Source organism: Fukomys damarensis, unplaced genomic scaffold, assembly GCF_012274545.1.
Source record: "Fukomys damarensis isolate Sample0158 unplaced genomic scaffold, DMR_v1.0_HiC HiC_scaffold_11, whole genome shotgun sequence".
NCBI classification, from domain to species: Eukaryota; Metazoa; Chordata; class Mammalia; order Rodentia; family Bathyergidae; genus Fukomys; species Fukomys damarensis.
In genome coordinates, this window is record NW_022900923.1 from 4,144,333 (window position 1) to 4,169,123 (window position 24,791).

Below are 24,791 nucleotides of genomic sequence, written 5' to 3' on the forward strand. Positions count from 1 at the left end.
TTCGTTAAGTAGATTGTAAGCCCCCCAAATGCCTCACTATGTACAGTGAAACCTCCATTGTCAAATTCAATTCGTTCCAAGTTCAAGTTTGAACACCAAACATTTTGAGAACTGAATGTATTTTTCCCACAAGAAATAATGGAAAACCAAATGACTCATTCTGAGGTCCCGAAATTACACTTATACGTTTGTTTTTCCAGGACTTCAACATTTTGCCATGATTTCTTTCTTTAACTCTACTGTGATTCTGTTTTTCTCTTAGCTTTGCTGCTGGTACCACTAGCTTTCTTTGGGGCCTTGGTTGAGACATTTTATGCAAATGCAATGCAAAAAAAGAAGCACAGTGAGGAACGTTGGGAGGCACAGATGCAAGCCCTGCACGTTGTCTGGGGAGAGCTGTGCTGAGACAGAGGCGTCACCCTGAGTGTCCCCAGTGAGATGTGAGGCATGACTTCCTCTTGGCCCACATGGCTTTTTTCAAGTCAGGTTTTCAGTTCAAACATCAAGCAAAGTTATAAACACAGAGTTGATTTTCTTTTTTAACTTTGCTGTTTGGATAGTAGAAAGTTCAAACTTGGAGCCATATATATAAAAAACCCATCAAAAATACAGTGAATGTTTAAATTTTTAAAAATACGTTACAGTAGAAGGCACATTTCCACTAATCCCCTTCCCTTCAAACACACTCATCTCATCCTTTTCACCACTTTCTGGAGCAGTTCTGGAAGTCTTCTTTCGTGAGGGTCTCTAATTGCTGTGTCCAAGTTGCCTCGATGTCCTGAATCAAGTCAACATATTTACCTTTCCTGACCATTTTGAATTTGGGAAGACCCAGAAGTCTCAAGGTGCCCAAAAGTGCATAATGGCACGCCATAATGTTTTTACAGACCTGCCTCCTTTCCATCGGATGGCACTTGGCAGCAGCATTCACTCTGTTTTTTACCAGACCTTGTAAAGGCACTCAGGAAAGACAACTTTCAGAACTGCTCTAGAGAGTAGAAAGAGTTATGGAAGAAATGAAAGTGTTTGAAGAGAAGAGGAGGATTTTGAGGGGGATTCATGAAATGTGTCTTTTTGCAATAATAATTTTTAAAAACTTAAGTATTCACTGTGTTATTCCATCGTGACTCTTGCATGTTTAAATTTCCTAGACTGGCCTTTGCAAACTTAGACACTGAAACGAAGCCTGGAAGTGAGGTGTGAAAGTGCTAGTGAGCTCACTCAGACTCCCACAACTCCAAAATAACAGTGACCACAACATCAGGGTCTGGAGAGTCACTCAAGGTTCTTGTTTCAGTCCATGGGCCTCTGGGCCCATCCCAAGTGATAGTGGGGTCACTTCTCTCCTTCAAGGACACAGTGGTGCAAAACCTATCAATCAGCTCATGATCTGAGGGTTGTCCGGAGAACCTTTTGCATGCGTGGTGATTCATTCAATAAAACTGAGAACCTCCTCCCCAGGGCCACTACCAGAAAAGACTCTCCTGGTCAGAGGGCCATGAACTGTTCTCCCCACAAAGACCTTTTCCTGTGCCCGTGGGAATCTCAGACTCACAGCCCGACTCAGGCAGCTTTGTCCCAAGGGCCATCAGATAGGTCCTGCCATTTAAATGATAGCTTCTCTATCTCGATCTTCTAAATATGAATGAAACCCAGGAAGGGTGGCCCCTGTGGAATCCGACAGTGTTTGGGGCCGCTTCCCATCCTTAGCAGAGATGCTGGAATTCATTCCCATCTCATTTGCTGAGCGCTCTATCATTAAAGTGTCATTGAGAACTGACACCACTTAATTTTAGCAGCTTTCGGTTCTCGTTTGCAGCAAGAATAGCTCTAAATGGAGAGGAGTGCAAATTACAGAGAGAAGGATATTTTTACACCACACTCAGCATTTTATCAAACAAAGCAGCCTCCCGGGGAATAGAAGACAATACATTATAAAACCAAACTCTCCTCTGATACTGGCAAATGGGTATTTAACCCTCCAATTGCAGGCATCTGCTCTGATGAGGCTGTCAGGGAAACACTGCTGGGAACATTATCTGAGCTGTTGTGTTTCCTTAGCCTTCAAAATAGCCTCGGTTTTTATTTCAGGTGTGGTCAGAATGGGGGAAAAAAGAAAAGAAAAGGAAGAAGGGAAAGGAAAAAAGGCTTCGGAGATCAGCTGTCCCCCGCAGGCCAGCACAGAACCTTTACCTCTTTGCAAATTGCACAGCTCTGGAGATTTTTCCCCTATTAATTGCATAATTGCTTTTCCTGCCAAAGTAATTTGAACCCTTGGGGGTTAAGAAAATCACTTACTGTGAAATAGTGGCAATTTTTAACCCATTCAGCTGGCATTTCTTTGCCTAATTAAATGTAAAAGGGCCGTGTGCTGTCCATTGTGTGTGTGTGTGTGTGTGTGTGTGTGTGTGTGTGTGTGTGTGTGTGTGTGTGTGTGTGCGCGCGCCCACACACATGTGTGTTTCTGAGGCTGCTCAGATCGCTGTGTAGAAGAGACCTAAGTGTCTAAACCCTGATAGAATTGTTGCTCTGAGCTTTGTGTGCTCTGAGCACTCACATCATTATTTTGTGCAGGAGAAAACTGTATTTAAGACTATTTGCATCTGTCTTTCTGCATTAAAAAAAAAAGCCTTCATCAGTGACAGAGCACATTCTGTCTGCCAGGGAAGACGTCCAGTGGCTGCATACTTATTTTAGAGCTGCTTAAAGGGCTTTCATAGAAATCCACGTTGTTATTCTATGGTCTAAACCCTGGGCCCAGGGGCGCCCTGACTGCTCCAAGGTTGAACTCAAAGTCAACTTGTGGATTATTGAATGAGCCCTGCATTTTAGCCTCTCTGTCTCTTACTCTAGCCTAAGTCACATTCTTATATCATGAGCCATTTGTAAGAAGCAAATTAAACCAAAAGTTTTATGGTTCTAACTACTAGATGAAAGGTGGTGCTTTAAGAGATATAAAATCGACCCGTAGCAAAGGCAGTCAGTGCCCTGCCCTACTTGGGAGAATATGTTTCATTGCTTTTGGATGTCTGAGCTTCATTGACGTAGGAACAGAGACATGGTGGACTCAGGGTCCCAAACTGGTACAATGTCGCGAGCCGCAACGTCAGAATCCTGCCAGCAGGTCCCAAACCCGAGGGAGGAACAAAAGGAGAGCAGTTTCACGAACTTAGCTCCACGCTCCTGCTCTACCGTAGCAAGGCCCCGTTTATCTTTCAGGCTCGGGTATATATAGGCTAAAACCGAAACCAAAAGTGTAAGCACTTATACTCTTCAGCTGCATGGGAGCGAGAGTACACGGGAGCGAGAGTACCGCCCGCACATTCCAGAGGGAAACAATAACAACCATTATGGGTCACTTATGCTACCAGCTGAACTCGCCCGTGGCTATGGGCGAGAGCACGTCCGTGCTGGCAAGGTGACTCAAAGTTTAACCATGGCTAGGCCTAAGTCAAGGCTCACCATGATGGCTCGCCATAGTACAAGAGAAACATCAGTTTATAGTATTTTTTCAAAGTCTCAGTTGATTCAGGAATTAAACTCTGTTTAATGTCCCAAACTTACTCTTTCTACCTTCTCTTCCCCCTCTGTAGTTTACCTTCACTTTTTCCCCCTTTTCTATTTCTAGTCTTATCATTCCATATATTCAATCATTGGGATATCTTGACTCCATTCAACTGGCAAAGTTTAAAAAAAATGTTCTTACAAAAGGAAAGGTAAGCCCTTTGGAAAGCTCAGATAGCAACTGAAACATAAAGCCATTTTATAACCAGAAGACATATTTCTTCCCCCGAAGAATCAGATTATCGGGAGTTGTTTTTCAGCAGTGTGATTTATAGGGAAGAAGGGCGGGTGTAGGGGAGGAGGACAGGGAGAGTTGTGCTTTGGGGTGGGGCTTCCTGGCCGCCTCCTTGTGGAGAAAATCAGAAATGGAGAGAAGATGCGAAGTGTCAAAAAGTCCAGGAAAGAAGGGACGGACCTGGAATGAGACACAATTCAAGCATTCTGTTGCTGTAATTTTACTTACCACTGTAATTCAACACCATCCAGTGAACAGAGTCCCAATCATTCTGATGCCTTTTATATGATTCTAAATGACTAAATCACAGGCTTAGCAATTATGAGTGCTGTGTGTTTATAAACTTTCAGCTATCTCCATGCTTTTGCTGTTACTTTAGACTGTTTCTGTTGCAGATAAATTCTCTGCATGCACAGTCATTACTCAGGCTGGCAATTTCCTGACCTTCTTTAGGGCACAGACCAAATCATCAATCCAGGCCCTCCAAACCCCAGAGCGCCCGTCGTCATGGAGATCTAAAGTAAATCCGTCTACCTTCCACCTGCCATGGCCAAACAACCCTGATCTATGGAGGATGAGTCTCTGCCCTCGTTTCTAAATTCCACTCCAGGGACCCACCTTGGAACACCGGGAGGACTTGAACATCATAGGGCAAATGGAGTTTGTAGAGGTGCAGAGGATGGAAAGACAGAGGCCAGTGTTTAAGGGCATGGACTGGTAACAGTGAGTAGCTGGGCTGGGTCCTTGCTGGGGTCGTGGACAGCAGGTTGAGGCTGGGAGAGGAAGATCTAAAGACTGGGTTAAGGTATTAATTCTTTACTTTGGGGCAACAGGAAACCTTTGCAGCTTTGGGGATGGGATGGGATTAGAGATTGGTGGTGGTGATGTCGACGGTGAGCGGACGGTTGCAAGCCCAGGGCAGAAGAAGCTGTGGTAGCTCTGCAGAGGCAGTGATGTCCTGAAGCTCACTTTGGCAGGAGGAGCGGAAGCAAGAAAGAGAATCCATGCACTGCATTCTGGGGTGTAGGGTGCCGAGACAGGGGAAGAGGAGCCTTCCTACCTAGCACCGGTTTCTCCAAATGTGTTTGTCAAGCAGAGAGGTGATACATTTCATAAGATTAGGAAACACAGGAGGCGTAGAGAGACTGGAGCTCTTTGGATTTTATGTGTAATAAGTCTCAGATGCCTTTGTGATAGCAGAGATGCGGTGTCCAGTTGGAGGTTGAACATAAAGACTGGGACAGGGAGCAAGATCCATTTCATCTACAGCGACAGATGGAGAAGTGGAAGGAGTAACCTGGAGAGAGAATGACGGGGAGGGGTCAGGACTCGAGCCAGATCACGGGGGAGGGATGCTTCTTTTAGTGCTTTGGACCAGGGAAATAGCAGCCATCCAGCTAGACAGGGAAAGGAGAGGAGGGTTAGAGGCGGGCACAGAGGATCAAGAGTGTGGAGGAGGGAGGGACGATGCTGTGCTGTGAGAGGACTCCGTCCAAGCATTCAGTGCTGCAGGGGACAGCACCACCCTGAGCAGAGTAAAGCCACCAAGGGAGTGATTTCTTGAGCAGAAGTGTCTATATAAAGACAAACTGAGCAATAAAGGATTCCTGAGTTCAAAGGCATTGTTCAGCACTCTAGGCCATTTTCCATTGCTGAGAACACAGTGGCACCGAGAGGTAGGCTAAAAGGCAGAGGTTCCGCTCAGCTTGTGGTTCTGCAGGCCCAAGGCTGAGGGGTCACATCCGAAGACGGCCTTGGCACTGGCAGAGTCCCAGTCATCACAGGGCAAGAGGCACGGAGCCTACGTGTAGACTGTGAAGCCACCGGGTTTAATCTCAGCTGGATTCAGTTCCTGTCTTCTTGGTACTCCACAGGGAAGCCTGCCCCCCGTGGGAATGTTTGGAAGGGAGAGCCATCACTGAAGCGTCCAGGGAAAGGCTTTCAGAGAGAACGAAGGAGTTTGGCAGAGAGAGGAGGGGACTGAGGATCTGAGCAGACCGGATTTAAAAGTGGTTTTACCTGAGCATGTCTCTCTGATGAAACCAATGATCCAGGCATGAAGAAGAGAAGGGACGGTGTTGGAGCAGCCGGCCGGGGGCCGGGGGCAGGTGGGATTGAGACGGGAGGCACCTTGAGCTGTGAGAAGAACCAAGGAAGTCTCGTCTCTTGGGGCTGGGGGCAGAGGAGGTGGACGGGAAGAGGAAAACGAGATGCTTCCACGGAGGCAAGGGAAAGGGAGCGGCAGTGTCAGATGCCGTGAGTACAGCACGAGGCTGGATTACCAGCAGTCACAGAGGAAGGTAAGAGTAGGTGTCAGGAAGCGCATGGGAGTCAGCGCTGTAGAAGGTCAGGCTACTCATTACTATTTCAACAAGCATTTATGTACCACTTACTACTTACCAAGCACTGTTTATCGAAGTTGTTTTACCCATATGAGCTTTAGTGTTTCTAACAATCTTAGCCATTAGCCTCTCGTCCACTTTGCAGACAGGGGAACTGAGCTACACAAAGCTGGGAAGTCTGTCCAAATTCGCCCAGCAATCATTGTGCCCGGGTCAGTCCCTTTCCAGTCTGCTCCCTCTGCAATGTGCAACCTTTCTCTTGATAGTGGGCACCGGCTGCCCCAAAAGGGAATGCTGGCCACGCAGTGACCCTGGTCAATCACAGTGCTCCACGGGGACTGGAATGTGGAACTGTTTAGCATGTCCCATAGCTCAAAGGCTGAAACAGAAATGAAGCTGAATTTTCCACAGGCCGGGTAGAGCATGGCACAGGCTTCTCCAGAGGTGCTTTTAAAACATTCTCCCATGGGACCTGTCCTGGAGCCACAAGGGAAGAGCAGATGTCCAGGACTTCAAAAGGAATCTTCCCAAGGGACAGTGGGCAGGACAGGCGGCCAGTGAACTTCGCAAGTCTAGATGGAGGATGAAAGGAGGAGGCAAGAGAAGACCCTGACGAGTGATTCCTTCACACAGGGCACAGGCGGGCAGGGGGCAGACTGGGAGGGCAGGAAAGGATGGACGCTCCACAGACCCTGATCTGGGGTCAGGGGAGCCAGCAGAAGAGAAAAGAGAAGGATGGAAGGGGGAGGAGAGGATTCTGGGGTGAACCAGGGCAGCTTTGATGGTCGGTGGCAGTTCCCTGAGAACGCGCAGTGCCATAAAAACCTGTAGTTGTGCTTTCTAGCAAGAATTAAACGTCTGTCCCCAAATGACCACGTCCCTGTGCAGACAGAATAACATAGCTGTAAGAAACAGCTGTTCCAGGGGAAAACATCCACCGTCTGTAATGCATGAAGAGCAGTGTTTGTGTTGGTTAGTTCGTCTTAATTTCCAACCCGACATGATCTGATATTTTTGTAAAGTAGAATAAAAAATGAGTCAATTGGAAGTAACTTTAGAAACCCGAAGGCATACAAAATAGAAGCTCAAATATTTTTATTACCTGATTGATCAGGTATCAAGTCACTTTGTGGCACTGCTGACATCTTTCTAAACATTCTCGACATCCGTGTTCCGACGTCTCACGGAAGACCGGCTTCAGCATGAGGACCGCACTTCCGACAGCAAACTGCATGTCCTCTGCTGGGAAATGCACTCTCTCCGTACCGTCTCTGCGGTGCCTGCACACGTGGGCTCACACGGGGTTCAGCAGTGCACAATGAAATGCAGGCCCCATTCTAAAAACCCTGGGGGAAAATGTCACGAAAGTTATAAAGTGTAAAACGTGTTCACTTCTTCCCTGGCCCCTCTTCTGGATTCTGTTGTTAGTTACTCACTAAAGGTTTAATTTTTAAATTATCGGCAGGACTTGTGCTATTTATCCTTATGTCGCACACAGTCTGTTTTGAATTCGAGAGTACAAGTATTTAATCATATGCAGAATCACCAAAATCGCACTGCCCATATTTCATAGTGCCAACACGCACGTCTTGCCCCAGACAGTAGAAACAGCTGTGTTCACTTTGTTACACAAACATTTTCCATTAACACTCTCTTCCTTCCCTTGCAGGTAAGTCAGTATTGACCAGAAGAGAAATAGCTTACCTTCCCTCTTCCTTTTGCTCTCTGCCATGATTTTCACCGTCAGGGGAGTGCAGGGTGTGAGAGATTCGTAACACTCATGATTCTTAGGGTTCTTTGCTTTCTTTCTGCGTTTGAAGCATTCCCAGCTCAAAAGGAAAGCAGCTTCCTGTGGCTCTCAGTGTCCCACTTAGGTACGGCTGTGAGGCAGTAATCTTGTTTGCTTTGTACCTTGCTGGACTCTTGCACTCCATGTTACCCCTGCGCCCACAGGGCATTGCAAACCCTGCATGCAAGCAAGGTGTGGAGAAACGGGAACCCATATACACCCACATCTCTCTGCTCACATCATGGTCCTTTATCCCAAAGAGTCTACCTGCAAAGCACAGGGTGCCAACAGCAGGGACAAATCAGGCTCTGCTGAGCTCAGGGCCCTGCATGATGCTTTAGGTCCATGGTTACGGCATTTTGTCAGCAGCTTTCTTAAGGCACATGATTCTCTTCCTCTGTGAGGTGGATCGTCAACCGTGAACATTGGTTTTGAGGGTTTCTCTCAGGTCCCAGTGGTCTTTGTTTCAGTCCTGCCGAGGTCAGCTTTCCACACAAAGATCTCTCACACCACTTTCTACCTCAGAATTCTTGGTAGCTCAAGTTGCCCTCAGGATGCAATCAAATGTCTCAGCTAAGAGTCCACGGAGTTCATGATGTGGCCCAGCCATCACCTCCTCTCCAGTGCCATTGTCAACGAGCTGCATAGGAAATCTGATTCTGGCCAGGGTCCCTCCATAAGGCCTCCCTGCCTCCTGGAACTTGTGGTTTCCTCTCACCCCTCTGTCCCTGTCCCTCTTACTGATTCTTCAAGGTTCAATTTCCATATCAGACCATCTTGAGTCTTTCCCAAGATCCCGTCATATTGGAGACTAGGCTGCCATGCTTCTCACAGCCCCACTGCATGCTGGGACTGAACCTTATTTATTTATTTTTTCATTCATTGTTATAGTTTTCTCCAAGGGTAGAGACACTATATCCTCATTACCTCTCATCAAACCTGACATGCACATGCTCAAGAAATATCTGTTGAACCAAACAGATGAACAATCACTATTGTGTATTTATTGAGTGATAGGAAAGTCTTCTCCTGGAGAGTACTTCAGCATTAGGGGGGGAAGTTCTATCTCCTGATGTTCTAATTTGTAAGACTTCCACTGATATTTGAAATGAGGTGTGTGTGCGCACGTGTCTGTGTGTCTGTGTATATGTGCAATCGTTCTTGCTAAATTTTCACCTTTATTGCTCAGGATAGGTTTTCATCTTCGACTTTTTCTTCCCTGTACAACATCTCCACATGGCTCTAAGAGTTGAGAGTCTGTCCACAAAGGCAGTGCTGTGTACTGGGAAATGTGCTGGTGTTAGAATGTGAGAAATCTGTATTTTTATCTCAGCTTAAGAGTTGCCTGACTGTGCAATGTTTCTTCATAGTTTTGTAGAATTTTTTTTATCTCCAAAAAGGGATACGTGATGGTTGGAAGAGTGGAAAATATGTACACATAGAAAATAAATAAATACATACATACATTTTCCCTCAAGCTCGTGCATCACAAGCATGCAGTAACTAGTTGTTATTGTGCTGTGAAATTTCTCATCTCTACAAATATAGCTAAGAGTTTGAAATGGAAACGAAAGTCCTTTTAAGATAATCCCCAAGTTGTAGCATGTTAGCTCCACGTGATGCTTTTCCGACAAGGAGGGTGGATCGCAGAGAAATCACGTGACTTATTTGCATGAGGTTTTACAGCTAAAAAGCACCGATGTTGGACTCAAGGTTCCTGATTCCAAGTGCACTGTCCACTCTCTAAGGGGAGCATAAATTCCCAGTGATGGCCAGTGCTATGGGCAGTGCTGTGCTGTGGACCTGGTCTGTGTGTCCTGAGAGGTTCCTCTGGTGAAAGAGTCAGTGCTCAGAGTAGCAGTGTTGGGGGGCTCTTTAAGAGTTCGGGCCCAGTGGGAGTCGTGAACCCTGGGCCTTCACCTGAAGCCAAACAAGTGGCATGACCCAATGTGGACTTCAGACCTCCAAGACAGAGAGCTCAGGGGAAGCCCCACCTCCTTACAAAGGAGCTGCTCTGGGTATTTCATTGCAGCGATGGGAAAGCGTCTGGCACAGCAAGGCCAGCCCTAGCCATCTGCTCATCAGCCTGGGAATGTGACTTCCACCCCCAACACCATAGTGCCTGGCCCTCTCTTTCCTTAGCATTCTCCTTTGCGTATAAATGTGGTTATTTTGCCAGAGACATGTGGCAGTGAGAGTGAAAATATATGAATATTTTTTCACTCTGGAAGGCCAAGGCAGGAGGATCAGAAGTTCTAGGCCAGGATGGGCAATCCAATAACTTAGTAAGATCCTGTCTTAAAATAAAGAATAAAAAATGTTCTGGGGATGTAGCTTCATGCAGTCCTCCCCACCCAGAAGGAGAGTTTTTGGCGGAGAGTAATGATCAAAATGCATTTCATCTTGGGACCCGGGAGACAGAGATACCATAGGAGAATCAGAGCAGAGAGTCTGCTGTGTTTCCCATCCTGCCATTCTTTCCTCCTGGAGCAGGGAGCTGCCAAGCCCTGCAGTGTTGCTGGTGTTTTCTGGGATACTTTCTGCTAGCTGCCTCCCAGCATGATATGCTGTGGAATCGGCTGAGAGTCCCTGGGTGTGGGCTGCTTTTCAGGGTAGAAGTGATCTCCTGACGCCAGTCATATGGCACAGGATAATACACAGTGAAGAGCCTAGAATTTGGGTTCACTGCCCTGTGCGTCTCAGGATATAAACATAAATGCATAGATTTCAAACATGTTGCCTTTCACTATTCTGGGTGCTGAGATTGAGCAATTGTAACAATATTTTTCAAGAATTTGCATAGACTTTTACTTTTTCATTCCACTAACTTAATTAGAATTCCATTTAGGTAATATATGATCTTTTCTAATTTTAGTATTTTCTGTTGCAGGGTAAGAGAACACATTTTATGCCGGCTTTATGAGTTTTTTGTGTTTTTTTCCCAAACAAGTATCTAAATTTCCACGGCACATTATTTATACATAATGTTTATTGCTGTGCATGCCCCAGATTAATCTGCTTTTCTTCAAAGCTTAAACAAACAGTCTCTTTCCTCAAACAGGTACAGCACACTTTGGACCCTTAGAATTACTTTCACCTTGAAGAGCACAAGCTTGTGCTGTGAAGGTCACAGAATTTTAGTGTCCTGCGTTCCCAGCTCGTACCTGACTCAGGCAGCCTCCTTCTACACAGAAGCTCATTTCCCAGGAGGCCAAATGAATTCACACAAAGAGTTTAGAGACCCAGGAGGGAATTGGAAAGTGGAACTCCTGAGTGTAGCCTGAGCAACCGGAATAGCCCACCCAAAGTGCTGTTGTAACCCTCTTCTGAAGATCCCGAGCGAATGCCTTGGGCCCTGGGGCGTGTTCTGGGAGTGAGATGACCCAGCACACGTGTGACAGGGGAGGGCGGGACGGAAGTGGGCACTGAGATGCTGAGTTAGGCTGTGCCGTGATGATGCTGGGAACTGTGGGCAACTGCAGCCACTGGAAGCGAAGCTATGGACAAAGAGGGAACCCAGATGCACCCCACACACCTCAGTGATGTTTATCACTTACTGGGTTTCACCTGGCATGATGGCATCTGGATCTTTTTGTCTCCCAGAGGGCAACTGAATGGAGAAGATACAGCCACTGCCTCCTCCCTTTCCTTCTTCTTTGCCTTTTCCTCCTTTATGTTAAGAACATTTTTGTCCAAATAATTATCTTTGAGAGATGTTACTATTTCTCATACTGACTTCTGGCTCCTGGAATTCTTTAATTTTTCAATCCACTTTATACATTTACGTTTTTATTCCAATCTGTACATTTCTTGTCAGTTAGGTCAAGGTGATTCATTTCTTCATAATAATTTAGGCACCAAATGCATACTGTTCCATGTCAGCAGAAAATTAATAAAATGTTGCCTTTTACTATTTGAAGACAAGTTTTGCCTCTTCAAAGCTGGGGCATCTGTTGTCCGTGTTGTAAGGTTCAGAAACAGAGACGAAAGGGCTCTGTGGCATTTTTACCCTTGTGGCTCCACTTTTCACTGCTATTGGAGGATGAAGTAGGAGAAGAGAAAAAGCCATGCAGCAGTTTATTCTCCAGAGCTTCTGAGTGACTGTAATATGACACTTCAGCTAATAAGCTGGAACTAATTCATCCAAATGAGGGGCACCCCCTTCGAAGTTTTCACTTTGGGAAAATACACATAAATTCTGTTAATGCGGCCTTGCTGAGGAAAACATTTCATAACTTTCTTTTTGAAATAACCTTGAGCACCTGAGAATGTCCTGGTCGATGGCAAATTGGTATAGATCTAGTATAGATTTATTTTGAAGAAGAGTTTCTTTCTTTTGTGTGTGTGAAATGGCCCAGTGTCCTGCAGGAGTAGAATTAGATGGATAATTTAATACTTGGTGGTATAATATGTAATATCACCCATGCTCTAAGAAGAAATTTGCGTCTCAGTAAATGACACTGATGCTCCAGGAATGTCATACAGAGGCACAAGGGTTCCTGAACCAGGACAATGTCATTAGAAAGAGTGGATAATGAACTAAGAATGCCCCTTTGACAGGCAATGCTGTATTTGGTAGAAAGGCTCTGGTGTTAAATTAAAAATATGGTCTAGATTCAAAATTTACACCTCCTCCTACCTTTGAGAAGCCCTGTATTACCTAGTATGAGGCCAGAAGGAGCCACCACTGGCCAGGACAAGGGCAAGATGGCGGACCAGTCTCCAGCCTCCTCCTTAGACCAAGCCATAGCCTTGCCCTGTGTCTGTGGCTGACGGGAGCCTCCTCAGTCTTCCTTTGTATTGAGTTCACCTGTGGTTGTTCTGTTCCTTTCTCAGACCAAGCAGAAAGGAGGAAATTGAAGGCAGAGAGGGTGGGTGATCCTACAAGACGACTGGGTGGGTCAGCCAGAACTTCCAGCCAGAACTATTTCACACAAATAGGCTTTTTGTTTTTCTTTGCAACTGTAAACTTTGTGATCTGGTTAAATCTTTGATAAAAATAAAATTGTTAAACATCCTATCAATGTTTTTAGGTAACATACCTGATTTTACAGACCGTATTAAGGTCACCCCTATTTCCTGGTGCCAAGTGCTGTTTGATATAGTACAGAAAACGGCCTCAACCCTTCAGAATTCATCAGCAATCTTTAGTTAAAGGCCCACACTTGGAGGCTGTTGCCAAGCCTTGCTTATTTAACACTGCTAATCTTTGAATTCAACATGCACTTAAAAATTCAGCCGAGTCCAGTATCCACTTTGTTTCACCGTAATTTTAGTCAAATATATCTGATCCTTGAACAAAATAGCTTAACATTTTGCTCAGTTTTTGCCACTGGTCTTCACACATCTTGTGTTTTCTCACGTACCTCAGAACAAGAAGTTTGCTTCAGTTAGTAGGTTGGGCCACTTAATTTGCGTGGTGGGTCTACATTTATACTCTTCTCTTCAGAAGTCCGTGTCTGGATTCAAGTGGTCAAAATGGTCTCATTCCTTAACCCAGGCATTAATTAAGATGATGCCTGCTAAGTATTTCTTCACACAGTGGTCCAATTCCAGATATAAAGTCTCTTAAAACATAAGAACCCTTCATCTTTGATGTGTTTGGTGTATAAAGAGCAGCAGGAGAAAAGTATCACAAGACACAAAGGCACAGTTATGTGGGGTGAAATATCCTTGAATTACTGGAGCAGCATCGGTTTCATTAATGCCTCACAACAAAACTAACAGTATAGAAATAGAAGCAGAACTGTCCTTCCCATGCAAGCAGACTCCATTGAGTAACGGGTTATGTTTCTCATACTTTCAAGATTAGACCTTCAGTGTGTGCTCTGCTCTGAAGAAAACCACCCGTCCTACCCTTCTGTTGAAAGCATTTATCTTCTCCCTTTGCGTTGTCTGTGATTTGGTAAAAGTTGCGTGTGGCTCAGCATTCTAATGGTCTTTGCCTTACGTTCACTAATATTTTTGGTTGCTTAGATCAGGATGTCAAAGTTCCCTCTGCTCCTTTCTCAAACCCTGGTTTTAATTCCTTTATCATGCTGCAGTTCGGGCTTATTAGATTTCCCTTGGACCTTTATTCAAGAGCGATACATCAAATGCACAATGTATCAACTTTCTCTGCATACTAAAAAACACATGTGCTTTTGTGTTTAAAACAAGATGTGGACCCCCATATGCATACAGATACACATTTGAAACCCGAGTGTCTCCTTCAGACCTTCCTTTCAAAGAAGCCAGGAAAGCGATCAAGGTGGGGATGAAGGGGGAGTGGGGGTGGCTGGGGCGAGGGAGAAAATTGAACTTTCTGAGATCAGTACTTAACATAAAAATTTCATCACAATCTTTATCATCTTGCAGTGGTTGCAGAAAAGGCCTAGGCTCCCTCCACCTTTAACTTCCTAAAGTCGCCTGTTTTACCTTCAAATCTGATGAAGTGTCAAAGTCATTTACCAGTAATGAGTTCTGCTGCAAATTTTATTTTGCTTGGAATTTAATTAATGGGCCAAAGACTTTCCATTGTGATTTGAGCAAATGAATAATAAATCAAGAAAGGAGATTTGTCAGGGAAGGAACATCTGTTTCTTACAAGCGTTACAACACGACTACAGCTTGGCTGGGCATTACCGGCACAAAGACAGTAGGAGTCCTCTCCGGTGCAGCTCTCTTCATTTATTGCTCCACTGAAGGTGAACAGAGAGCGCTCTAATGGGCCTCTGGTGTTAATAAAAGCTTTGCGCTTCTCCAGCTTGGCTGGAGCCTCTTCCTTTAGGGCGCCACTGTCCTTAGTCCATGGTTTGTTGAGCCACGTCAGGATTCTGCAGTGTCAGGACTTTATTGGATGATTAATAAGGGAAAGACAAATTCATAAGCAGAAACAATATGAAATTACCATCGTATTAGTGTTCACTGTCAAGCTTTTTGTTTTGGGGGGTTTGTAAATGAGATAGTGATTGAAGTTAAGTACTTTGACTCACACTGTCAAAAAGCAAAAATAGGTCACCCGACCTGTTGGGTTTTGTCTAGTTAGCCAATAACAGACTACGGAGAGCAGAGTGACTTTCGTAACCGTGCCAGGGCATCCAGTCGATAGTCTGAGAAAAAGGAGAATTAGTGTGATCCACTAGGGTCTGCACTTGTGGGGGATAAAGAGACAGGACCGTGCCTTCGCTGCTATTTATCACAGAACTCGCTTTGCTCCTACACGCCAGGGAGCTGCAGTGCCCAGCAGGTAGGAATAAATCGCTCTGTGAAAGTTTGCACTGCGGGGTTCACGGTGACCCTGGTGCGATGTTCATAACGGATGTGGACCTGTCATGGGGCTGACGTCATGCAGGAATAACACCGGGTCTGCACCCCTCCTCCCCTTTAAACCCGGTTTTGGAAGGCTGGTGAGGTGACAAGAAGAACATCAAATTTTATGATTTTTTTGTATGTCTCCAGAATATGCCTCGGAGGAATGTTTCCCTGATGAACCGTGTATTTCCCGCCATCAGGATGATGTGCAGCTCCTGGAACAATTCCCTCCAGCATTCTACACCACTGTGCGCTGTTATGGTGCCTCCATGCCGTCTCCACCCGAAATCGTTCTGCAGAGGAAAGTGGGGAACGTGTCTGTCGGCAGTGGGTCAAGGCCGTTTGGATGTTCTGCGTGGGCTCTAAAATGTACAGGGGCAGCTTGACCAGCTGGGGTCCTTCCTACTTTCCAGGGCTTGGTAATTAGGAAAATAAATGCACCCCCAAATTAGCATTCTGAGAACACCCCACTCATTTCTTTACAACATGAAAAAAAATTCTCAATTCATTCCAGGAAAAGTTGGCAGATAAAATACAAGAAGTGAAAGGTGAGAAAATGGCTTTAAGAAAGATTAAGATGCTCTGTACAAGTCCCAGCTTGCCATGGTGAATGTAATCGTTATGCACTGAATGTATGTACTACGAATAAATATGCAGGTAGAAACACAAAGACCCAGGAGGCTTGGTTAATGAACACTTTTATATAAATAAAATATAGGTACCCTATATTTTATTTGCTAAATCTGCCTACCATTCTATTGTGATAATTTCATTTTTTTTTTTTTGTACCAGGGATCGAACTTGGGACCTCGTACTTACAAGGCAGGCAGCAGAACCACTGAGCTAAATCCCTAGCATAATTTTATATTCTAAATGTTAACTTTTAAGTGACCAACATATTACTTTCTCATACAGTGAGTTAAAATATACTTGCAAAGATGGCAGATGACAGAAGTAGATATGGTCTTGCTATTACAATGAATATGAAAGTATTATTATCTGATAAGTAATCATACTTGGTACTTACAGTAAATGAATAATTTACCCGAGTCAGACATAGACTAACATACTTAATTCTGATATGTAAAAGTACAAACATAATACCATACAGGCCCACATATAAAACATGAGCTCCAAAATAAAGCAAAATTTATTTCTTTCATTAATATTTAAAAAACAATGACTGGACTTGAATGAATAATTCTGCAGTACATTTGGAATATTCATATATCTACTTGTATAATTTATTTTGGGATTTGAGAATGTGTAACATCATCTACCAGGGTGAGACACAAACATTTTGCCCACACACACATTTCATGGCGGTCCAATCCAACTCTTCCTCACGCCTTTGTGTTGGTGTCTTTCTCTCCACTGAGCCTCATTTGTCATAAAAACTCTCACAGTGGCTTTCCTCACACTGTTCTTCTAAGCTGTTTAAGACACACGACACCTTGAAGGCTACACGTGACAGTGTTACTAACAACACAGCATCGGTACCTGTTCATATACTGTCTGGAAAGTTTGTGGGTGTTCTGCACATCCTGCGAGCGTATCTGTACCCTTCACAGCGTAATTATTCATGGCGGTGATTTAAAATGGTCTTTCAAAGACTTAATTCCAGCGGCAGCTTGATCTCGGACTGTGCTATATGTGAACCTTCTGGGGTTTTCAGTGATACAAACGCCCACTGCTATCCTGGTGTTTGCCCCCACTGGCCCAGGCCAGTGGCTGACTTGTGTTGTATTTCTTAGACTTCTTATTTCCTTAAGCTCTTTCCATCAGTGATCGTAATGCAGTTCATTTAGGAATATTAATTTTTCTCCCTAAATTACACATTTCTAAAAAATAACAAAGGCAATGAGAGTAAAACCCCTTGGAAGTGAGAAAGTTCAGAAGGCCTTGAGGTGAAGGTGACTCTTTTCTAAGGAATGATTTTTAGAAAACGTCTTGCCTTGCAGTGGCACATGTGGCGGACTTGTGCCTATGGTGACAACTTGTGGATCGATTTTATAATCAGAAGGTATCAAGGTCACAGCGGAAGCTGACAGCCTTTGAAGTCCAGAGTAATGGTCATGACTATTGTCCTCAGAGTCAGAGGAAATAGAGAGACCTTCTCACTGGATGTGTATATAGTGGGGCCTTAGAAACTGGGAATCTACCCAGGCGTGGTCAGGAACAAAACAATTAATCAAGATAAAGGGACCAGAGTTATAAGTGTATTATACTCTGTGATTCCATCTTTCTTAATTGTCTAGGTGAATTATATATTGGAGTGAGGGTGAGAGTTCTTATATTTTATTTTGTGTTTGAACATTTGATAATTAAATGATCAAGCCTGTGTGGTATATTTGTCAACTAATTCTGGACATTAATCTTTGGTTTAATATGGTTAAACTGTGTGTCTACAAACCTTGTGCATTTGGACCCAAGTATATAATACGTCTTTACACAAACATGCAGAACACAGAAGATGACTTACGGCATGGATTTAAAGACACACAAAGAAGAAATCATGTCTCGAATTTGAAACTAGCTTTTGATTAGTTTTATAACTGTAAGGCTAAAATGCATTTATTAGACTGGCTTTTGAAAGTAGTTCCAGATTTTTTTTAATTCTTAAGAAACTTAAAACTATTAGTGTTATAAAATACGAGGCTGTGTATGACCCAGTAGAACATATAAAGTGAATGCAGGAACAAGGGGAAAAAATGAGAACCAAGACCTGTCATGTAAAGGTACAAGATCCCAATGATGAATGTAACTGTACTGTAGACCTAAAATGTACCAATAAACTCAATGAGGAAAAAAAATAAAATGAAGTGGGTGTATCAAAAATGCGGGTTGAATAAATTGACACGTAAGCAGATGGAAGAAAGGGGAGGTGAAGAGGGAGAGAAGCAGTGCCCAATTCTCAAATTCGTGATGCAGGAATAGGGGGAAGTTGTGTCTGTGTTCTCACCTCTCCTGAGCTGACCCCTTACTATCATTCTCATTGAGTTGTGGTCCTGCTCCTGTAAGTCCAGGCTCAGAATCAGTTTGGCCTTAATCTTGGAGAGCGGAGGATTTAAATACTATAATTGATGATGTCATCGTCAGAGCGAGGCCACCGAAACAGCTCCCTCATAAAATGCCTCATTTCCACCTAGTCTTTGCCACAAGATGGTCCCCACGGGGGACCCCAGAATCACCTGGGGGACTTTTTCCAAAACCCCTCCTGGTATTTGGAGCTGAACAGGAGCCCTCCCCGCTCCAGACAGACTCTAACTGAGGGGCTGTGTGTGGTACCCCTCAAGCGTGTAGGGGAAGAAATTGAAAACAACCAATCCGAAGAGAGGCCGAGCATCTGCCAGTCATCAGCTCTGCCCCATCGCGCTGATGCGGATGTTATGTGAACATAGCACCTAACAGGGGGACTACAGAATCTTCCCTTTCAGCCCATATCATCCAGCACGCAAATGCAGCTTTCAGCGTCAACGGATTTTGTGGGGAATTTTTTTCTTAGGGATTCTCAGAAACATTAACAGCCTAGCAACTCCCATCCCTTCCAGGGAGATGGACACCCGGTGGTGGCCTGGCTGGTAAAACTCCTTCCTGTGTTCTAATAACTTTTTGCGAGCGCCTAGCCGTTGAGATCTCTGCTCCTCAACGCAGCCCTAACAGAGGGGAAACAGTCTGCCCTGTGATTCGCATCGGGCTTTCCAGCCAGTTCCCTGGCAGAACCACCGCAGTCTGTGACCATGTAGGGTGACACGCGCCCACCCGCTTTCAGTCACCGGTCTTGTTTATTTCGTTATGGACTCGGATCAGCTGGTCTGAAGTCAAGATCGTGAACACAGAACTACTACAGGAGGGGCCTGTGAGGTGTCCTGGCCACAGCTGGCCTGAAGGAATATTGCAGGCACTACTGAAGGCCTTACCCTAGGGCTTGGGGTCAGCAGGCGTCACACTGCAGCCTGACCACAGGGATGCAGGCGAGGGCCGTGCTCAGACCCCACTCCGCTGGGCCCCAGATTCAGGGCACGCTGTGGAGGGGTGCATGGGCGCTCACTCTGTGTGTGCAGGCAGGGCCAGAGGGAGACGAGAGCTCACTTTCAGTGCGCGGCTGGGGTTAGGGAGGGCGGATAGGGAAATCCCTCCCAGCAGCCGGAAGAGGGGGAATTCCTATAACCCCACCGTTTGGGGAAGCTGAGGCAGGACTGCCAGTTCGAGCCCAGCCTGGCATCGTAGGGAGGCCCTGTCTTCAAAGGGGAGGGATGTTGCTGGAGATGTAGCTCGGTGTGCATAGACCGGGTTCAACTTCCAGCACCACAAAACATTTTTAGAAAGGAAAGAAGAAATCCCTTTCCAAGTTTCCAAAATAATGAGTTACATTGCAGCCCCAGAGGCCTTTCTCCCCCTGAGAGAATTTGCCTGTGGTTCCGCCTTGCCTGCAACCCTCCTGCCTTTCTCTCAGCCTAGACTTTCTAAGGCCGTCCCTCCTTGAGTCTTAGCTTGTTCCCTCCAGCTGAGAATTCGGGTTCTCCAACGCCAGCCCCTCGCTCACCCTTGCTGTCCTGCCTCAACTACCCGATCCTTCAGGTATCCCGGCTGGCCCCTTTACCTGACACCACGGACAGGTAGATCTCAGAGTGTGTGGTTTTATTTATTTAGTTTTCATTTAGAAACATGATATGGTACACAAATGGTATTTCAAAGAATCTGGGGCAGGCCTTTGTAATGGAACACACTGATATTTCTACAGTTATGAGCACAGATATCCACACCCAGAGCGATGGATGAATGGGTAGAAAAGACTTTACCCCAAGACAGATCAGGCTTTACTGCTAAAGGAGTTAATAAAGTACTTTGTGTTTTCAGAGTTTTTATGCATAAAAATAATTGATAAGGGGTGGCTACATTTTTCTAAAATATAAAAGAAAAACAACAAAAAGGGATGAAACAGTATAGAAATTGGAATCCACCTACATTGCTGATAATTATGTACAATAGAGCAATTGCTGTGGAAAACAGCTCTGCAAAGACTTAAATAGAGATTTATCACAGGAGGCAGGAATCCCACTCCGAGGTAAATGCTCAAGAAAATTGGGGATATGGTCACATAGAACCTTGTACACTAATGTTGATAACAGCATTATTCAAAATAATTCTGAAGTGGAATTACATAAATATTACTCAGTCGCTGAAAGGAGAAAGAAAATGCAGCCTGCAAATTTGATGAATCTTTTTTTTTTTTTTTTGAGATGGGGTCTCACTCTGCAGTTCAGGCTAGCCTCGAACTCATTATATAACCCGACTGGCCTCAAATTCATGGTGATCCTCCTTTACTATAAACACCCCTTTGATTTCTTTCTCTTGCTTGATTGTTCTGGCTAATGTTTGGAGAGCTATCATGAATAGGAGTGGTGATAGTGGGCATCCTTGTCTTGTTCCTGATTTTATGCATAAAGCTTTCAGCTGTTCTCCATTTAACATATTAGCCATTGGTTTGTAATAAATGGCATTATCAGATTGAGATAAGCCCTCCTGTACCTGTTCTGTTTAGGGTTTTTAAAAAATTATGGGTTGATGTTGGATTTTGTCAAAGGCTTTTTCTGTGTCTATGGAAAGGATCATCTACTTATGTGATATATTACAGTTATTGACTTGCATATGTTGACCCATCTTTGCTTCTCAGGGATGAGCCCTACTTGGTCATGGTGTATGATCTTTTGATGATTGGTTGCATTCTATTTGCCTGTATCTTGTTGAGGATTTTTGTATCTATGTTCATTAAAGAAATTGGTCTTTAGCTCTCCTTTTTGGTTGTGTTCTTTCCTGGTTTTGGAATCAGGGTAGTACTGGCTTCCAGGAGTGACTTTGGGAATACTCCTTCCCTTTTAATTTCATTAAAGAATTTGAGAAGTAGTGGTACTAGATCTTCTCTAAAGTCCTTATAGAATTTGACAGTGAATTCATTGGCACCTGGGCTTTTCTTAGTCAGTAGTTCTCTTTTTAATTGCTGGACTCAAATTCATAACCAATTATTGAATTATTTAAGATTATATATCTTCTTTATTTGGTCTTGATAATTAATATGTATTTAAGAGTCTATTCATTTCTTCTGAATTCTTCAATTTATTAGTGTGCAGGTTCTTTCTCAAAGTAGTTACTAATAATCTTCTGGATTTTGATGGTATCCATTGTGATTTCACATTTTCATTTCTAATTGCACTTATTTGGATCTTTTCTTCCTTTCTTTGGTAAAGATTGGCTAGGAGTTTCTCTATTTTGTTTATTTTCTTGAGAATCAGTTCTTCAGTTCATTGATTCTCTAGGCATATTCAGCTACCTGATTTTTGACAAAGTGGCCAGAAACATACACTGCAGGAAAGATAGCCTTTTCAACAAATGGTACTGGGAACACTGGCTATCCACATGCAGAAGAATGAACTCATATCTCCCATCATGTACTGAATAAAATAAAAATGGATCAAAGATCTAAATGTTAAAGTAGAAAGAAAGCTTAATCTTTTGAAAGATAAAATAGATAAAACTCTTGAATATATAGGTGTAGACAAAATTTTCTCCCCAGTTGCATAAGACATATTAGCAAAATTCAACAAATGGGGTCATATCAACTTAAAAAATTTCTGCGCATCAAAGAGAAAAAAACCAACATAATGAAGAGACAACCTACAAAATGGAAAAAAATTTCTGCTAGCTACTCCTCAGATAGTTCATTAATATATAGAATATATAATGAACTAAAAAAAAGACCCACTGAAATGAAAGACCCAATCAACAAATAGACCTCTGAAATAGATACTTTTCAGAAGTACAGTGAATATATATATATATATATAAGTTTTAGAGAAATGCAAATTAAAACAACACTGAGATTCCATTTACTCCAGAAAACAATGGCCAACATCAAGAAATTAAATAACAACAAATGCTAGTAAAGTTTTGGAGAAAAGGAACCCTCTACATTGTTGGTAAAAATGTAAACTAGTACAACCACTATGGAAATCAGTATGAAGATTCCTTAAAAAATTAAAACTAGAATTTCCATTCAACTTTGTTATTCCCTTTTTAGAAATCTTCTCAAAAGAGTTAAACACATTATATTACAGTGATATTTGTACACCCATGTTTATAGCAACACAACTCATCATAGCCAAATTTTGAGAGTAACTTGGATGTACATCAACAGATGAATGGATAAAGAAAATGTGCTTGTTATCTACACGGAGTACCACTCTGCCATAAAGAAGGATAAACTTGAGTCATTTGTAGGAAAATGGATGCACCTTGAGACCGTAGTATTAAGTGAAATAAATCAGACACACAAGCTTAAATATCCCATAGTTTCTTTTATATGAGAAACTCATAAAAAACAAATAATAGGAAGTAGGGAAATAGATCTTTTGCAAATGAGAAAGGGACCAAGAGGCAAAGAGGGAGGATAGAGTAGGGGAAGGCGATGATTCAAGAATTAGCCATGTTGTGTCCATGTTACTCTCAAATTGTCCACAAGGAATGTGATCATTGTGTGCTACAAACAATAAAAACAAAAACTGAATAGAAAAGAAACTAAAGAGTGATGAGGAATAAAAACTTGAAAGTATACAAGATGGAGAACATGATGGCAAAAATAGAAAGCAAACTTAGATGGCAGGCACACAAAATGAGGAATGAGTGCATCCTAGGTGTTACAGATGCACATCTTCCTCCGTTGTCGTGGCTGTTTTGTGTAGTAGTCTTTTAAACATCAGTGAAGGAAATAACATCTTTTTGCTTACTTAATGTTATATGCACTGCACCACCATACTCCTAATACAGCTTTTGGCACATGGCACATGTTTCATAATTCTTAGAATTGTCTAATTAATTGTTTCCAGAGGGAAAACCCAGAACAAAAAGAGCTTATCACAGTTAGAATATTTTTAAGAATCTGAGGTCTATCTAGATACCAGGTGACCTTTTTGTTTTTTTTTTTTTTTTGGAGTAAGATGGAATCTCAGTTTTGATCCAGAATTTGACAAACTTTCTAAAATCTTGACAAATAATATTAAAATTTGTTGTAACAGAAAAAATTTGAGTTTAAACAATCAAGTAACTTGAAGCACACTGCAGAAAAGATGAATTGGCCATAAAAGAGCTTGTCTCAAGCTTCTCTCCTGTCTCACATCCCAACAGATGACAAACTGCAATTTAAGAACTGAAAAGGGCCAAGTTATCGCTCAAGCAGTGGGTTACGGCTCTCAGCTTATGAAGGGCTCAGAACCTCCGCACTTTGGTATGCAGCTTGGGAAAAATACCACAAAACTCTGTCCAAATAGAAGCGAATGAAAGCACAGGAAGGGTGTGGGACAAAGGAATAATAAGAAGCCTTAGACCACGCTATATGGAGAGCAGGAGTTTGTGTGCTTTTGCAAAGTGACACCATCACTGACATTTTGAGCCTTCGTGATTCACAGCCTGGCAACTCTGTGACTTGTCATCCTCAGTTTCCTGCCCCCAGATTTGCAGTGGGAAAATTATAGGCTTTTCACTGGCCTCAGAGGTTGGTACATAGCAAGCACTCAATAAATATTTACCAGCAGTGGAATCTGCTTTGCCTCTCTCTACCTTGAGAAGCCTGCAGGTGAGGTAGAGGGAAGTTGATTTTTGGATTCTTGGTTGTCTTTATTTCTGCTCATTCTCCCAAACACTGGGGCAAAATGTAAGTTTAAATATACTGGCTTTAAGTGTCTTTCCATTTTTCTCCATCCCCCCACCCCAGGTCCAAATGTGATGGGAATAATAGGCAGTGAGCAGCTGGGGGTGTGAGGAGGAGGGAGGCTCCGATAAGAGAATAAAGTGGAGCCGTTCACATAACCACCCTGGTAAATGGCAGACGAGTTATATCTGATATTCTACAAGAAGTGGAAACAGTGCTGTTGAACACATTGTTAGCCTCCAAGATGGTGTCAGGGGTTCAGTTGACAAGGGGTTGACTGTATTCTAATTCCTTGGAAGTCAGGCAACCACACCCCTCACTTTAGTACCTTCTGGAAAGAAGAGGATAATTTTCCAAACATAGCAATCAGGAACAACGGATTCAAACTTGCAATGGCTTCTCATTATCGCCTTACAACTTCAAATGACCATTTGCAAACCACATCCACAAACCAGAAGCAGTTGACATCCTTTGCTGTTAACCCAAACCTTTCCCATGAAAAGTTTCATGGAAACAGCAAAACCACTCTGGATTTCTGGCCAAAATTAATTAGAGTCCAATCAAGTGGGGCACTCACCTTGACTTTCAATGAGCCATTGATGAAGAATGAACCAGGTTAACAATAAGAAGGGGCTCAACAGAAAAGGAAGGTGTCAGTCTCACTGTGTTTGGTGACAGTCCTGAGACCACTTGTCTGACTTTTCCTCTTTGTATTTATACATAAAGCTTCTGATAAGTCAAGAGATGGCAGAGGCCAAAAATGTAACTAGGTTTCCATAAAGACATTTGGTTTGGGGAAGCACAAACCATCTCTAATAATAAAAAACCACCCCCAAGGGACCTCTGAGACAGGAGCCCTGGGCA

General features: G+C 43.5%; 1 long non-coding RNA gene across 1 annotated transcript in view; it reads left to right on the forward strand.

Annotated features, from left to right (window-relative positions):
* The window catches only part of LOC117285525, a 66,527-nt gene extending 50,796 nt beyond the window's left edge, over positions 1 to 15,731 (forward strand). The window contains exon 3 of the long non-coding RNA XR_004516586.1: positions 15,371 to 15,731. This is a non-coding gene — a long non-coding RNA (uncharacterized LOC117285525). The remainder of the gene's footprint in view (positions 1 to 15,370) is intronic.
* The last annotated feature ends 9,060 nt before the right edge of the window (positions 15,732 to 24,791 follow it).